The sequence below is a fragment of the Phasianus colchicus genome, chromosome 5 (assembly GCF_987193195.1).
Source record: "Phasianus colchicus chromosome 5, bPhaCol1.hap1.1, whole genome shotgun sequence".
Taxonomy (NCBI): Eukaryota; Metazoa; Chordata; class Aves; order Galliformes; family Phasianidae; genus Phasianus; species Phasianus colchicus.
Genome location: NC_143440.1, coordinates 3,030,132 through 3,047,588, shown reverse-complemented (window position 1 = coordinate 3,047,588; position 17,457 = coordinate 3,030,132). Strand labels below are relative to the sequence as shown.

General features: G+C 39.3%; 1 protein-coding gene across 5 annotated transcripts in view; it reads left to right on the top strand.

Annotated features, from left to right (window-relative positions):
* The window catches only part of ANO3 (anoctamin 3), a 172,054-nt gene that overhangs the window by 59,703 nt on the left and 94,894 nt on the right, over positions 1-17,457 (top strand). The window contains exon 1 of one of the 5 annotated variants that reach the window (XM_090140181.1): positions 15,469-15,603. The exons of 3 other annotated variants lie outside the window; for them this stretch is intronic. The gene's annotated coding sequence lies outside the window, so the exon portion shown is untranslated. Of the gene's footprint in view, positions 1-15,468; positions 15,604-17,457 lie in introns of those variants that run through there. One more of the 5 variants, XM_090140180.1, reaches the window with a different exon arrangement.

The following is a 17,457-nucleotide window of genomic DNA, read 5'->3' as shown; positions in this document are numbered from 1 at the left end:
AACAAATGAGAGTGTAGATTAAATACAGTGTTTCTAACAATGTTGTAATATACTGGATTTGTTAAATCAACATTTTACAATTAAGTGGACTTTATGTCTTCAGCCATGAGAAACAGAATGGTTGCCTCAATAAGGACCAGCCAGAGAGCCAAGTCCCAAGCTCTGCAGCCTGCTGAGTAGCAACAAAGTAGTGGTGTCTTTTTCACTGGAAAATAAGGGAAATAGCAGAAACAAAGCGAAATCCGCATTGGTTGAGGTACAGGAAGGTCTCCAGCTTTCTGCTTGGACCTATCTATGGCAGAGATGGTGGCTGTGTTGTCTTGACCTGGACACTCAATGAGGTTTTCAGAAGGCGTGATACATATGTGGCATAACCCCACATACAAATCTTATATTCCCTTCATCAAGCTTGTTTAATATTGTAATGTATGCAGTTCTGTACATCCTAAAACATATGTTGTGCTAGATTATTTGTTGAAGATGAGTGTAACTCAAAACTGAGCTACAGCATGTAGCAGTATGTTTTAACGACTTTGAGCCTCAGTGTGTGCAAATTCATTGCTGTTTGCTCAGAATGAGATTCTATGTCTACCTCAGTTTGAGTTATCAGCTGTCTTATGAAGACTTGAAGCCAGTGTGACTGAAGTGAGGAGTCGTTCATTTGACTGCTGAGGTCACGGTTTCGTTCTTGATTCATCTACTATAAATGGGACTTTGAAGAAGCTAATATCTTAGTTATGCTTTTTGGGTTACCTCCAATACGCAAATATCAGGGAAAAGCAACATTCATGATGTGACTCTTTGGTCTGTTTAAAGGTGGGATTTCTTGAAAAAGCAGAATCCATGGAAGCATGCTGATGTAGCTTCCATTGTAGAAGAGGGAGTGTGGCTTGAAAAGTAACCCATATGAAGATTATCTCCAGAAATCACTTCTGAACAGCAGCGTGCCCCTGATTTTTCATTAGTAACAACATAGAACAAGCAGATGGATGGGTTTTCCTGCTTCTGGGCTGCAGTTCTTACTGGATTTCAGTGTAGTGCTGGTAACTCCAAGAGCATGCGTCACCAGAAGAAAGTAGAGCACTCACAGATCCTCACTGAAAAATTCATCGTTGCATCACAGTTACTAGTCATGTATGCTCCAGATAACTGTTGTGATGATGGCAAGCTTTTGAGCTGGAAAGTGTTTGAAATGTCATTACTTGTCAGAGTTATTAGTGTCACCCTTGCTCAAAAGAAATTTCTTATTCCTTACTACTGTTTTGTTTGCTTCCTCAGTGTGTCTTTTTAACCCAGAAGGTGTGATATGTGCCAAGTTTGCCTTTTTTTTCCCTTCTGCTTTATTAAACCAGTGCATGGTTTAACTCAAATCACGAATCACACTTTGAGGGGAAAAAAAAGTCATTTTTTTTCTTATCTCCTTGCTATTGTGTGGCAGTCCATTACCTTTCTATTCTGTGAAGTCATTCTAAAAGGAATTTCATGGTATGAAAAAATCGCAACAAAAGAGCAAAAAGAGCAAAGGGAGTTAAGCAGTGAAACAGTAGAAAAAGCAGGCGATCGTAAGTCCAAAATTCATTGAGTGGCTATGGGGAGGAAGTTTTAAAGCAACTAAGAGTAAATAAAAGAGAATGTAGAAAGATGAGTAATGACGCAGAGAGACAGAAGTGGTAGGTGGATAGACAGACAGATACATAAAATAATGCCAGGTCCCGCATACAGAGCATCTTGAACTGTGTGTATTGCAGTGCTATTGATTTCCAAGTCAGTTGCCAAAAGAAAGGGGGCAAAGTAACAGACAGAAGCAGATAGCCTTCAGCTTTTAAAGATTACTCCGTTAGGATGTGAAAAGCACTGAATGCAGCTTCACAGAGAGCCAAGTACATGAGATGGAAGAATAAACAGGTACCACGTGAATGTGAAAATGTGTATGTCAGAATGCACTGCAAAAAGCTGGATCTTTCAGCTAAAATTAAAACACAAAGCCCATGTACCTCACTTAAAATGCCTGTGTTTTTGTTGAAATCGTGCTTTAAAATGAAACATGGTAAAATATATTTCTGGATTCCGAATTATCTGAGGCTTGGGGGGAGTCTTGTGCAGAAAACTTAGATTCTGTTGACATGTTTAAAGACAAGAGATCTATCTTTATATTAAAAATTGACTTTGAGGGTATATCACGCATTCAGTAAATATTTGCAGGATCTCTGAAAGCTCACTGTTGACTGATCCCTTTGTAAAGGAAGGTTGGCACTTCTGATTTGTTCAGGTGAAATCCCACTCAACACTGTAACACCTGAGGGACTTTGTATTGCTGAATTTTCCAAGATACAGATAAGTATTCCATCAGGATGTTTGATAGCACTTGGATCCCTAATGTGCAGTAATTGGTAGGAGTTATTCTCATAATGCTGTCTAAAAAGTATTGGAATTCAATGCACTTCAGTACTTAAATCTTTAACAAGCTGACAAAACTATGTCCAGAGCTGCAGGAGATGCTCTGAGATGCGGGGGCAGAGCTGCAGGAGATGCTACAACACTTGTTGGTTTGTTTGGCAGTTTGCTTATATTGCAATAATTAGGTGCTGTTGTCTTTTCAGGAAGCACCGATGCATCGCTCGTGCTGTTGTGAGCTTTCTTTGCACGTAGGCTCGAGTGAAAAAGGAGGAGAAAATTATCAGATGCACAAGTGATATAAATGAATAATGTGCAGGAGCTTAACTGTGTTGCTATTAATAATTCACATTTTCAGAAACACAGAACTTTGAAGTTGCTGTTTTAGAAATCCAATATGTAAATAAAATGAAAAACTGAATGGGAAAACAGGCTGTCATAAGAAAGCACTTGTCATGACTGCTATCCTTCCTGAAAGACTTTTGGGCTTAAAAGTATTTCATGGTGTCTGATTTGGAAATTATCTTGAGTATGTTTGAGTGTAACATTGAAAAATAATTGTGAGATTTTATGGATGCAGTCCACATGACAGTCTGACATACCCCACTGATTACAATGGGAATTCAGTGGGTGACTGGGAATTGGATGCGTGGAGGAACTACTTTTTAGGATATAATTCTGAAGTGAATATAACGTGCTGTTAGGGATCAATGCCAGCTTTCTGTTGTTTTTTTTTTTTTTCTGCTGTAGGATAGAAGCCTCTCCGACTTTATTTTATGTTTTAAATTGAGAAATAAGTATGAGAGCGATTGTATACAGCAAATAACACAGCAGCAAATTACTGTCCATTGCTTAATTAACCAGCAATTATATGTTTGTTTCTGGAAGGTTTTCATAGAGCTTTTTGTGACATTTCCAGTAATTGGAGTATTATAAAGTAGAAAGATGAGGATAGATTTGAAATAAATAGGAGTGAAGCTAAACAAGAAATAAAATAAATTCTAATCTTTCCTACCAAATTTTTTTTTTTTTTTTTTCAAAAGAGAATGAAAAAGAAGAGTGACTGAGCACTAGAGCAGGTTGCCTTGGAGAGGTTATGAGGACTCTAGCCCTGATCAGATGTGGTGGTGGGGTGACCCAGATGCTCTGTGTGGCCCTTCCCAAGCAGGGGCTTGGACCACTGACCTCCAGGGGTCCCTTTCAGCCTCTGCCATTCCATGGTCATCATCAGCTAAGCTTTAACTTTGAACTCATGTGTTATTAATGAATATATTTATATTACTGATGTACTTTCTTTTTGTAGATAACTAAGAAGCCTGGCTATGAGTTGTACTTTATCCTAAATTACTTTGGAATATTTATTTGTTAATATCTTGTCTTAATTTTGTCTCCTTTTCATTATCTTCATATATTGGGTTTCTGACGAATTTTCATACTGAAAGCATCAATTAAAATGGAATGCACTAGCACAATTAAATAAGTACTCTGTGCTCAAAAAATAAATAAAACTTCTACATCATATCTAGATTCCATAATTATTTTCCATGCTTTGCAAGTTGAATGTTTAATTTTATCAGTACCTAGGCAAAAAAAAATCATATGCTTTGGGGATGGGAGAACAGGAGAGATTCTCAGGTTACTCACATGATTGGTTGACCAACAGTGACATTAAGGCCAAATGTTTGTAGTAACACTGTACTGAGAAGGGTGCACAGGCAAGCTATGGCAATGCAGAGCATTTGACAGCAGCAGTAACTACTTGTTTGGCAATGGATGCTTCACAAACAAATGCCAAGCAGAGGTACCTGAGCTCTCTGATAGAGCCAGCTGTCCTAGTGACCAGACATAAGGTCTGTCTGGCATCTGCCAGGTTGTTTGCCATCTTGATCCACGCCTGTAGTTGTACGTCCAGTTGTGGTGTGATGACTCTGGAGTGAGTAATGGGCCACAGCTTTGGCATCTGAGAAACGCCTTAGAGAAGCATTTTTACAAGCACTAAATTCAGTCTGAGGTTAACAAGCTCCACTCCAGTCCTCCAGTTGTTTAAAATTCTTTGAGAGTAGCCCTAGGCTGCTCTGCCCTGGAGGTCTTGTAATAAAAAGAACAAGCATCTTTGGTGTGGATGGTCAATCAGAAGTGTAAGTATTAGACATACAACTTCTTGACAAAACAGTATGTAAAGTTCCAAGAAAAAGAGAGAAAAACTGGGAAACAACTAGAAACTGGATGTTTTTGTTAAGGCGAATATAAAAACTGCTTTGTGCTATCTGCTTACCAGATTTTATTTTTCAAACACACAGTGTCTGTGTAGCTCATTAAAATGGACAATCTTTTTAATACACTGAGCAGTAGGGAGGATATGTTCCAAACCAAAAGATTTTTATACAGCTCTTCTGTTCAGCTCTGTAATATTCTAGGCAGGCATGTTGGTAAGCCACATAAGATCCAAAATTCAGGGATATCTTCAACCTTTCCTTTTCTTTTGGACTGTAGAACCATTAATTCAAAAGAACAGAACTCACAAGGCAAAACTTTTCAAAAAGGCAATAGAAGAAGTAGAAATGTGAAATCTGTCCGTGAATTAGGGCAAAAAAAAATAAAGATGGCTTTTGAAGTTTAGAGTCAATCAATAGGACCAAAACCAAATAACCCTGTGCTTGTGGATTTTTTTTTTTAATTCTACTGTGGAAAAAGTGTTTTAGAAGGAGTAACATTTGTTTTCTGTTCTAAATTTTACCAGTGAATACCGAAGCTGTTCATACTGAGGCTTGCAGAAGACATCAATTGAAAGTGCTATGCAGAGGTGGAATAATTAGGGTATAATTATTTTAACTTTTTTTCTGATGTTGATAATTCTTCACTTGTTTCTACTGACAATCACTTGCTTTTTACTGGGGCTTTTAGTAGGCCAGTTTGGAAGGTGGATGAGCGTGAGTGCTTAGAAGAGTTGGTAAAATTTCAAGAAAATTCTGATCTCGTGAACATTTGGGTTTTCTCTGGTAGAGTCCCCACTTGGAGCATTTCTGACAAGATTCATTGGTCAATTCCTGATCAGGCAACTAGAAGGAATAACATTACTGTAGGATTCCAAGGGTATTTCTCTCAGCATCTGGGAAATGCTGTGGAAAGTGAAGTATTGAACAAAGTTAGGATTTGACATAGACAAACCCTCTCTCTTTTGCTTTGGACTCTAGTTATATATTGTGCTCTCCAATGATGCCTGCAATGGCAGGTGTTTGGAATGAAGGAATGAAATGTGCACTCCACCAAGGAAAAGCAGACTTTATGACTAGATTTCCTTACCATGCAAATACGTATTTTTGTATGGCTCCTAATTGGTTTATTTCTTGTGACCCAAGTACCTGTGTAATTTATTGTGTTCTGCTTTCCTTCCTTCCCATCCCTGCCTTCAGGTTGTAGATGACAAAAGCTTTTCTAGTTTGCCTGTCAGCTTTCCAACACTCTCTGTAGAAGACTGTGCCATTAAGAGGAGCATCAGAGAGGAATTTATCTGTGCTCTTCAGAGTCCTTCAGGTCTTCCAGAGAGGCAGGGAGAGAACGAGCAGCCAGAAAGAATATCAGAGGTTTGGTAGCAGTATCTTGCTGTTGAATATGAGAAGAGCTATTTCTTCCTCTGCACTCATCTGGAGTCCTGACACAGCCCATTTCTGTCTGCTTGGGAGATCGGAGTTCATTACCAGCATGCTCATTAAGCTGCCAAATGTACATTTATATTTTATATGTCCTGTGCACGCATCCATACCTCAGAGAGAGGAAGCAACCATCAACAGAAAGATGCTGGCCTCTTAAACCATTGGTCTTACATTAATTATGTGAGCATTAATATGCCATGAGGAAGCAAATCAGTTGAATTCAAACCACTAGCAGCTTTGTCCAGAATACTTAATAAATTTCATCAATAATATCCTCAAAATAAATGCTCTTAGGAGCAATACATTTTAGTTTAGAGATTTTAGCCTTGAATCTCTTTGTTTTAGCTTCACCAAGGTATTTTGTTCTTTTTTTCTCTTCATTTAAAATTCACTGTTTTCAGGACTCAGAAGGCTGGAGGGGAGAGGAACGAAGCTCCTTTAGCACATTTTGGTTTTGTTCATTTCTCCTGTTCATTTTTAATCTCTGTGTTTATGAAATGATAATTTCTTGTTGTTTCCAATAGAAAGAAGTGTAGTGGTATGGTTCTGGTTATATGCTTCCTTTTCAGTTCTGTTTCTCCTTCCATTTCTTCTTGTGATGATCTATCTTCTATAAACATAAGATCTTCATTATTGATTCTGTTGACATTTCTTGTTATATTTGATAAATATTTGAATGCTGAAGTCAAGTTTTAAAAAAAATCAAGCTTAGAATTTGACTATCGCTATTGGATGAGGATATATTTTATGCTGCACAGTAATTGTTCAGTTAGCAATTTTGAAATTTATTTTAAATTATTTATTTATTATTTTAAATTGATGGAAGAAAATGTCAATGTGCATTAGTATAGCAGGCTGTCTCTCAAGGCATTCTGAACGTTGCTGGGCAAGCAGATATCCAGATATAAGTGAGCACTTCCTTTTACATTGCCATTAGACAATTTTTTTGTTTTGTTTTGTTTTGTTTTTTTCCATTTTATTCTTTTTCTGAAAAGCTGGCCTCATGGATAATAATAAAGTTATAAATACCTTCTGATGTCCTACGGTGCTAAGGAGTGAGGGAAAGTACTGCATTGATGAGGACTGCATCAGCACCTATTGCAACACAGTAAAGCTCTGGGGTACTGAGAACAGAATGCTTGTTCTTTGTCCAAGTTTTAAAATACATAGCACTGATTGTCCATCTCTCTTCAGATTTGTAAGACATGCTTTTTTATTTTCCTTTATTTTTCACAAGAATTTGTAAGTAGTTAAGAACTTGACCAGAAAATATGTCAGTCATAGACTGTGGCCAGAAAACATCTTAATATAGTAATATTTTTTTTTCCCCTAATAATCCAGTAATGTGAACATCCAGTTGGTAAATATTCTATTACACTGTTACGGAAGCAGACAGAAATATTAATGGTTCTTATCCAAGAGCTTACATAGGAAAGGAGAAGATCCTCAGCTTGATAGTAATATCTATGGGAAAAAAAAATTTCTCAGTGCTGGAAAAAATTACTACTTGTCAGAAGAGGAAAATGATACTTTTATAATAAATGCCTCATGAGGTTTTATTCTCATAAAGAAATTATTGATTTGCGACCAACTTCCTATTTTTCTATGATGGAATTCTCTCAGCTTAATACCAGTCTGCCTTGTAAACCCCTGAATAAATAATGCCAAGGAATTAGGCTTTGCATAGATTTTAGTTTATAGAAAAAAAGGAGATGCTGAGGCCACATCAGGATATGTGACAACTGCTTAAGGAGCAGAGCTGTTACACAGTCTCACCATTGTAGATAATGAAGAATAAAGGATGTAAAGTCAATTTACCATAAGTGGTACTGTTTGCACTTCTCAGTAGATCACTCAGCAATTCCAAGTCTCGATTTGCCTATTTTTATCAGTCTTACAAATCTTTAAATTTTTGGCAGAACTCTAAAATAGGAAACTACACCTAAAACTAACACTAGGTAAAAATTGCATACTTATCTTCAAAATAAAATTGCATAAATGCTACAGAACTCTAGACTAAGCTATCTGACCAGTAGAATATCCCTAACAAACCTTGTGGACATAAAAAGAAATAAAGTTTAGTGGGAGCAGCTCTCCTGTCACCTTGTTGTGTTAGCCTTACAGGTAGAGAAGGTAGAGCTTTCTATTTTAATAGGCATAACTCATTGGATGTCTGGCTAGCAAAGAACATTCCTTCTAGGAACCTCTATGTGTCTGGGTGATGATGATTTCCTTTGCATCCTCTTACTCAAGCAGCAGAAGTTGACTGAAACTCTCACGTCATCACGTATCTGCATCTCTCCACAGTTCAATAGTAGACTCAAATCTTTACCATGATCAAAAAACTGTATTGTTTGCTTTTAGCAAATCATTTCTATGTTTTCAAACACAAGACGACTGTTTTTCCACTACCTTATAGTGTGGTTTTATTTTGTGCTCCTCCTCCAGAAAAGGGAGTCTTAAGAATGGCCCTGGAAGCGTGTGGGCCTAACATCTTCTGTGCTGACCTGACTGGGATGATCTCACTGGTCAGAATGGGATGTTTAAGGCCAGTGAAAGACAGCATGCTGCCTCGTGGTTGTCTTGAGAATTAATGTCATTAAGCTTTTTTTGTTGAAGCTTCCTTGGGTTGAGTCTTTGTACATTTGCATTCTTTTTTATTGCATAGGGATTTGCCTCTTTCAAAGAGATTATCGGTGCTGGCAATTTATTTAGTTCTATTCCTGATCCACTAGTTTTCTTTATTTTATACTAAACTGTTATTTGTGACTGGAAACAAGATTGCACAGAAAGAGAAGTCATTGGGACACACTCTCTCCCATTAACTGCACTTCTTTAAAAATCTAATTTAAAACTATGCTGTAGCATGTCTGGGAAAGATATATATATACATATATATATTTTTTTTTAAGTGAACCTCAAATGCCAAATATGTTTGTTTATATATGTGTAAATTAAGAATAAGATTGTAAGATTGTCTGATACTTGCAGTTCTGAGCATACAGTTGATATAACATATTTTGAAAGCTAGTGATTCATTTAATACTTTACACAAGATTTTGAGGCAATATTTCTGACAAATACGCCCAGTGTCAACTAAGCCCCATCGTCTTCAAGTAAGGCATCTAACCTTTTATGACTAATGTCAACAAAAAATATCAGTATTTTACCTAGATGGAGACCTAGGAAACATAACTGCAGAAGGGTACTATAAATGTTTGCTGTATCATTAGATAAACTTTTGGATCCTTTTTTTTTTTTTTTTGTCTTAACAAGTTGTGGTCAAACAGTTGATTTTGGCAGCCAGCTGGACGTAATGATTTGTCTGCATTACTGGATCAAAAAAAAGAAGTGAGAAATAGTTTGAAGTCTTGTTAGTGAGTGGTCTCTTCATGTTTTTTTCAGCATAGACCCTTATTAGGGGTAGCTCTCAGGAGGAGAAAGTGCCTGCTGACATGGGGTTATTATATGCCTGGAAGTGTATAGACATGAGCTTTTGCAGAGTATTATGGCTAAGACCAGTGGGCAGAGATTTAAAAAAAAAAAAAAAAAAAAAAAAAAGGGCAGATTTTGGGCTAGGAATCCTCAAGGATATTGAGGCATCCTTATTTTTGAGATCCTTATATGGTTGGTCTCTGAATGGCATGTGTATTAATATATTGATACATTTATTCAGTAGGTGCTAGTCTGGTGTTTAAGGTTTTCCTGAGTCAACATGATGGTCACAGCTCTTCACTTTTTGGTTTTGGTCCCTAGGTCCACACACTGCATTGAGTGGTTAGGATGTTTTTTTCCAGTCGAGTGTCACTCTTGAAAACTGTACAATGGTATTCTCGTTGACTTATGGTACAGCTGTGAAGCTTAGAAAATCTTGAAGATAGTATGAATTTTATTGACCGTTCTTCCCTTTTATTGCAAGATTCCAAACCTTGTGACATGACTCATCCATGCATGTGTAACCCAGTGATGTTTTAGACTGCTGCAAGTATATTATGTGTCTACCTGAGTAGGCTCAGAATGATTGATTCTCGTTGCTCTGAGCTACAAGGTGACTGTTAGGTTAAAGTGTTCTCACTGCTTATGATATCACTGCATCATTTATTTTGAAGTCTATCTTAATAAAAGTATTAAGAATTGAGAAAATGAGTATGCATGTGAGCCTGCAAGTGGAATGAAGTAGGTTAATTGCCAAATGTCAATTCTGCCATCTCACTGGTGCCAGCTATGTTTATAGTTTCATATCCACCTTTTTTTCTGCTTCCTTAAAAGTTAAAACCTTTTTTTCCCCCCACTGTTATAGAACTAGTTCCAAATTCTAAAATAGAAGTACTAATTGTTGAAAGGTCAGTAATTACCCATAGATTATCTTTCATTAGAGATAGACTCTAATTTTGCGTTGGATGTAACTCCCATACTTTTAATTACATAGAGTACGTAACGATATCAGTAATTCTAACAGCAAGATCTAAGATCAAAGTGAGGCAGGTTTTGCAGCGATAGAGATAATAGCTTTTGTTAGCTAGTGAAATTAGAAAAGTTAGACAAGCTTCTATGCATGTAAGCACTTTTTGAAGTCTTAAATAAAAATTGCAAACTTCAAGTGTAAATTTAGAAACTTGTGGTGAAATTAATAATGTATATTAAATTGCATCCCCTGCCTTTTCTTTCAGAAGGTCTAATTGATGTAACTGAATTTTAAATTTATCATGGGCTTGATAACTCATATTCCATTGTAGTTAAAAAATGTTATGCTTTGATATTACAAAGCTATGGACCCACTTGTTCTACTATAGGAAAGTTGGACGTTAATGAACATCATTTACAAAGTCTTGAACGTTTGTTTGTTAACCTTGGGTACATTAGTAGAGCTCTCAACTAATGGGTGGGATTACATATTGTTGAATGGAGGCTACATATATAGCACTGTAGCCTTTAGATAAAAGCGAGGTTGAGACTTTTCAGTTTGCCTGTCTTCGTATGGAAGCAAAAAGTTGAGGGTTAATAAAAGTGTTGAGTTATGAATTTGTCAATGGTTTAAAGGCTGGTTTGGCCCAGTTCCGTGACTAGCGGGGCAGGGGGACTTACTTTCAGGATATGTTTCACTGAATTTTATGCATCTCCAATTGCAGTGGCTGCTGAGAGCTGTTCTTTATACTCTTTTTTGATACGCATTTGAATTTAATATCTGTGAATTTTTTCTGCTTATCATATATTCCAGGATGTTCCCCAGAGAAGCTTCTCTTTCTTGTGTTAAGCATAACTTCTTTTCTCCTCCTGCACACCATCAGCCTTTTACTTTCCATAAATTAATTCCTTCACTGTTACAAAATACTTTAACAGATAAAAAATACAGCAGAATCAACTGTGATCTATTTTTTCTTTTAGCATTAGATAACTCTCTGGCAAAAGGAAAACAAAAAAAGCATATTTGCTGGTGCGTTTGATATAGAGTATAATTCCAACTGTTTTGTCATTTTCTTATTTTGTAAACTAATTTTGCTTGATTTTGTATGAAAAGTTGTTGGATTCAGAAATTGCTAAGGAGAGGAACTTGAACTTTTATTTTTAGACTCGACTCTGAATTCTTTCTGGAGTCAAATGTATGGCTTCTTATTGTTTTCTTTGTCTGGGCTTCAGATCACAAAGCAATCCTCACCTACACTGTTAAATTATTTCTTGCAGGATGCAAGAAATATGTAATCTTGAACGTATTTTGAGACAAAATGTTGAGTGTTCTCTTAGTTTTGTGGTATCAACTGCAACACTCAACACAGTGTCATCAGCAAACTTGCTGAGTGTATATTTGTTCCTTCTGTCCTAGGACACTGATAAAGATGCTGAAGAGCACCAGTCCCAAAATGGACTCCTGGAGAGTTTTAGTCTTAAAACACAGAGTAATGTGTTTGGTAGGTTCAGCAGAGTGCATGGTTTGTCATCACAGTCAAATACAAAGACAAGACTTTTGTAGCTGGATCCTGTTGTTTGTGTTCATTGGAAGGGCATTACCAGGAAAGACCTTTAGTCACTTAATTTCTCATGTGTGTGTGAGATGTTTCATCTTTCTATGAGAAGAGATGCAGTGGATAGTATGAGAAGTGACAAAATAGTGATTAAAACATATTTGTGCGTGGGTTTGATATAGAGAAATAAGAATTGTGTTCCAGTTGAGCAAGTTTGCCATTTTTATAAGGTTAAAAAAAATTAATAAAGTACATTAGTTTTGATTTCATAAAAGACATTATTTGTGAAGGGAAAAAATCTTACAGTAATACAGAAATCTAAATCAGATGCAAAGATGAATATAGAATACTTGCATAGTTCTGTACAGTTTGCTTAATTGTGCTTGTTGAAAGGATATCATTTTCTTTTTAAATCCTAGGCTTTGAAAGAGCACAGATATATATTTTTTTCAGATATTTAACCTTTAGAGTTCTTAAGTGCTTTACTAATGATCTCAACTTTTCCCCTGTAATTTCAGAAAATTATAAAATTGCAGTTTTTTAAAATAGCTTTATACACCTCCACAACATGTCTTATGACACACTGAGCTGTCTTACGTGGGCCTGATGTACAAGCAGGTGACTTGAGATCGGCACAAAGGTTGCTGAAGGAGGCTAAAGAAAGCCTTCTAATTAATGAGCAGGATTTTTGTCAGATCTTGCTCTAAGAAGCCTTTGTCACATGCAAAATCTCTAAGTCATTGAAAGCTAGCAGGGAGCTCCACCACAGTTGGTAAAGAAAAAGTTCTTTAGTTCTGCAGCATTTAGCAGCTGAGGTGATCTGCAGCCAAAATTCTCAGGCAGTCCATGGTTGAATGCTGATGAAATCTGTATTTGTCATCTGTTGGCAGTTCATATCCAGCCTATAAGCAACAAAACCACATCTCAGTTTGTTTCAGTGTGTGCAAACAAACGTGTTAGAACCAAAACTGCATTTCACTTCCACAAGAAACTGTCAGCTGGGGTTTAGGAAAATTTTCCTCTAGGTGTCACAACTTGCCAGTTCTTCTGGGCCTTGCATCAGCTTCCTGTGTGATTCTCACCTCCTTTTGTGTGCTTCTCTTCCTGTAGCCTCAAACATGAAGTCATCATCCCTGTACCTCATCTGCAGATTTTTAGGAGAGAAATCAATAAAGCTCTGGTCCTCAAGAGTTGTGTGCTACTTGAGTTTTACTGTTCTTTCACCAGTGATCACTTCATGCAACAATTCATGCAACAAATATGTCTGCAATAATATTTCCATCGTTAAGAGTTCTAGAGTTATACTAGATTTTTGCACGTAAAGTAGAGCTACCGAAGAAGCAAATTCAAAAATCATTGTCCTAGAAGTGCTTCTAAGCCAACCTCACCATCTAAAGGTGATTCAGAAGAATCAAAATCCTTATCTTGGTCTAGAAACATGGAAGTCTCATTTGGGTGAGAGTCCTTTGCAAAACCTGTCTGCACAGTGAGTTTTACAGACATATTCCTTGTTTGCCACATTTTCCAGTAATGAGGCTTAAACCTTGTAAGTGGTTGTGTTTTTAATTGCAGCTGTTATTAATTAGGCTAAATATCAATTGTTTTCATGAGATAGCTAATTGGTACAGCCATTAGTGATGCCAGATGTTGAGATCTCCCAGGGTTTCAGATCCTTTATTTTAATCTTACAAAGAGCTTTTTAAAAGTAGTACTGAAATATATGCAGTTTTCCTGCAAAAATCTTTTTAGATTTAACAATATAGCCAAAGTGTTTTAGATAACCATGCGTCAGACAAAAAGCAATGCTGTAGCAACTGAAAAACAAGCTGTCAGTATAAGAAATGATGATGATGATGATGATAGTAATGATGAAACGTTGAATTCTTTCAAGACTGAACTTGGTTATCTACGACAGCAAAGTTATTGCATGCATATTTGTGGCTTCAGGTGCCTGAACGTAATTGGGTCACTGATGAGTATGTTGCAAAATAAAGCATTAAAAATAGTTTTGCTTTTATTGCATCTGCTATATGCGGATAGATATTACTTATATGTATATATTGCTAGATGCAAGTAGGAAACATGCCAGTTAAGAAATGACAAGTAATTGGAATGCATTCACCTTACCTGCCTTTTCCTTCTCCCATCTTATGTTGGAGATAAGACTTAAAAATAATTTTATTTCCTAATCAGTAATAGTTTAAAATATTTTGGGGCCCTCCTTTGGGTCCCAATAAATAATAAAGTCCACAAAATAATCATTCAACTAAGTGCCAAGAGTTAGCACCAGCCAGCCACTGCAAACTTCTGAAATGAGCCACTGGAATCTTGGAGTATCTGCTGGTGTAATCAACTTAGAATATGAAATCTATTTAGGGCAATATTAATTAAAACCGAAGTTGCTTCAGGACATCCTCCTGGTGGTTGCACAGTCACAATTCCATTAGAGCAGAGCAAAGGACTGTGGCGAAAAACCATCAGGACAGAAGGGAGCTGTGGGAGCAGCACTTACAGCACACAGACTGCAGTAATGAATGAGGCAAAAAAAAAAAAACCCAAACATCCAAGTGATGCTGTTCAACTTGAAAGTTTAACTTGTGTGACAAAGGATAACGTTAGAGAGATGCTCCCATAGTTATAAATAGGCCATATCAATATATTTCAGTCTGTTTTAACCTGCTTTGCATAATTAAAATATGCATAGGTAATATTTACCATTACACTGTACTGCATTGCATCAATCTGAACTCTGCAACCAGAATATCTTGGATTTAGTCTTCACTGTACCTTGATTTAGTAGGTACTTGTCAGAACACAAAGCATATGTTCAGAAGCCTGGGAAAACCTGAAGTGCTTTGGCAATATTGTGCTACACACACTCTGTCATTGATTCAGCAAAATACTATGAGAAACAAATAGTGTGCCTTGTTTCTTTGGGATGACTTTTTCAATTTTCACTGAAAAGTTTTCCAAATATATAGCTGACATTAATAAAGAACTCTGTAAATGCTTCAGTAAATAAATCTGCTTAGTAACTAGTTAGCTGGAATGTAGAAGAGATTATTCTTCAGACTATAGGAATCAAGAAGGGCCAGAAACCCATTTCTCTTCCCAAAGTACCAAAGCTTCTAACTTCTCTTCTTCTGGCATTCTGGTCGCCGAGGATCGCCGCTTCGGAGCTGTTTCAGCCAGAGTCGCAGCGGCTGATCGCGAAGAACACGTGGATCTCGATCGGTTCCCTCTTCCGGGGGTCCCCGAGACAACAGAGAAGCCCGGCAGATCTCGCGAGAGCGGCTGACGCAGCGGGGGCGTTGCCAGGGCAACGGCGGGGGATTTAAACGGGCGCAAACCCTGAAGAAGCCCTTGATCGCCGAGGATCGCCGCTTCGGAGCTGTTTCAGCCAGAGTCGCAGCGGCTGATCGCGAAGAACACGTGGATCTCGATCGGTTCCCTCTTCCGGGGGTCCCCGAGACAACAGAGAAGCCCGGCAGATCTCGCGAGAGCGGCTGACGCAGCGGGGGCGTTGCCAGGGCAACGCCTTGAAAAAACGCGTCGCTGCCCACCAGGGCGGAGAGGAGAGGCGTTATCACTGTGAGGTAAGTGGCAGGTGCGGGGTCACCCATTAACGACCTGGTAAGGGGGCGAGGGCAGAGCCAGCACTATCAGCAGCAGGGTGGGGCTTATCGGTCACGCCCTGTTAAGGCTATTCTAGTTGTGCTAATTAGTCTTCAGGTTCTCCATGGCTCCACCCCGGCGGAAGGCTACTGTCTCTAAAAATAATGTGGGGACCCAGACAGAGGCCCCCTGCACATGTAAAAGAAAGACTGCCAAGAAGAATGCAGAGGTGCAGACTGAGGTCCCAAAACAACATGCTAGTGTGCAGGTCACTGGCTGTGATGAGTGCCAGAGCCTGGCCCTTGCAGTGCCAGGCGATGGAGGCAGCACTTGTGTAAGATGTGACCAGCTAAAGGACTTACTTTGCCTTGTGGTCAACCTGAAGGAGGAGGTGGAGAGGCTAAGGACCATAAAGGAATGTGAGAGGGAGATTGATTGGTGGTGCCAGTCCCTATCAGCCCCGAGATCTTGGCACACAGCTGAGGCTCTGCGTGGAGCGTGTCACTCCCTGCCGCCTTGCAAACAGGTAGTAGAGGGGAACCGGCAGGTAGACTGTGTTCCTGCTGCAGTGCAAGGCAATTTGAGAGCAGAGCAAGGCAATCTAAGGGAGGAGGAGGAGTGGAAAAGGATACCAGCTCGGCGAAGTGGGCGTCCTCCATCCCGACCATCCTCAGCTCCCCAGGTGCCTCTGCAAAATAGGTTTGAGGCCCTGAATCTCGAGGGAGAGGTGAGTGAGGGGGTGGAGGGAGGTCCACCTGTAAGGTTGCCTCGGGCGAAGCGGTCGACCCCACGCCTCAAGACTGCCTCCGCCCGGAAGGACAGAAGGGTGGTTGTCATAGGTGACTCCCTGCTGAGAGGAACGGAAGGCCCTATATGTCGGCCTGACCCTACCCGTAGGGAGGTGTGCTGCCTCCCTGGGGCAAGGGTCAGGGATATTGCTAGGAAACTTCCTGGTCTGATTGGCCCTTCTGATTATTACCCATTATTGATAGTTCAGGCTGGCAGCGATGAAGTCGCTGAGAGAAGCCTGAGGTCTATCAAGGAAGACTTCAGGGGACTGGGGCGGGTAGTTGAAGGAACGGGTGTGCAGGTGGTTTTTTCTTCCCTACCTTCAGTGGCAGGGAAGGATACCGAGAGCATCCAAAAAACCCGCCTCATAAATAAATGGCTAAGAAGTTGGTGCAAGCACAGGAACTTCGGTTTTTTTGACCACGGGGCAATTTACTCTGCGCCTGGCATGATGGCTGCGGATGGAAGTAGCCTGTCTCCAAGGGGTAAGAGGATCCTAGCCCAGGAACTGGCAGGGCTCATTGAAAGGTGTTTAAACTAGGTATGAAGGGGGAAGGGGACAGAATGAGGGCCACTGGGGTTGAGCGGGTAGTTCGTGGCTCAAAATGGAGTTCGATGGGTGAAAAGGGTGGAGTTCAAAGGGATGGAGAGAGGCAGGGGGGTGCTGCTTCCCTAAAGTGTCTATACACTAATGCGCGCAGCATGGGAAATAAACAGGAAGAGTTGGAGATCTGTGTGCGGTCGCAAGGCCATGATCTCATTGCGATCACGGAGACGTGGTGGGACAGCTCGCGTGACTGGAATGTTGTCATGGAGGGCTATGTGCTTTTTAGGAAAGATCGGCTGGCGAGGCGGGGTGGTGGAGTTGCTCTTTATGTGAGAGAGCAGCTAGAATGTATTGAACTCCACCTGGGGGAGGGTGATGTAGCAGTGGAGAGCTTGTGGGTGAGAATCAAGGGGCAGGCTGGTATGGGTGACACCGTTGTGGGTGTGTACTACAGGCCCCCTGATCAGGAGGAGGAGGTTGACGAGGCCTTCCACAAGCA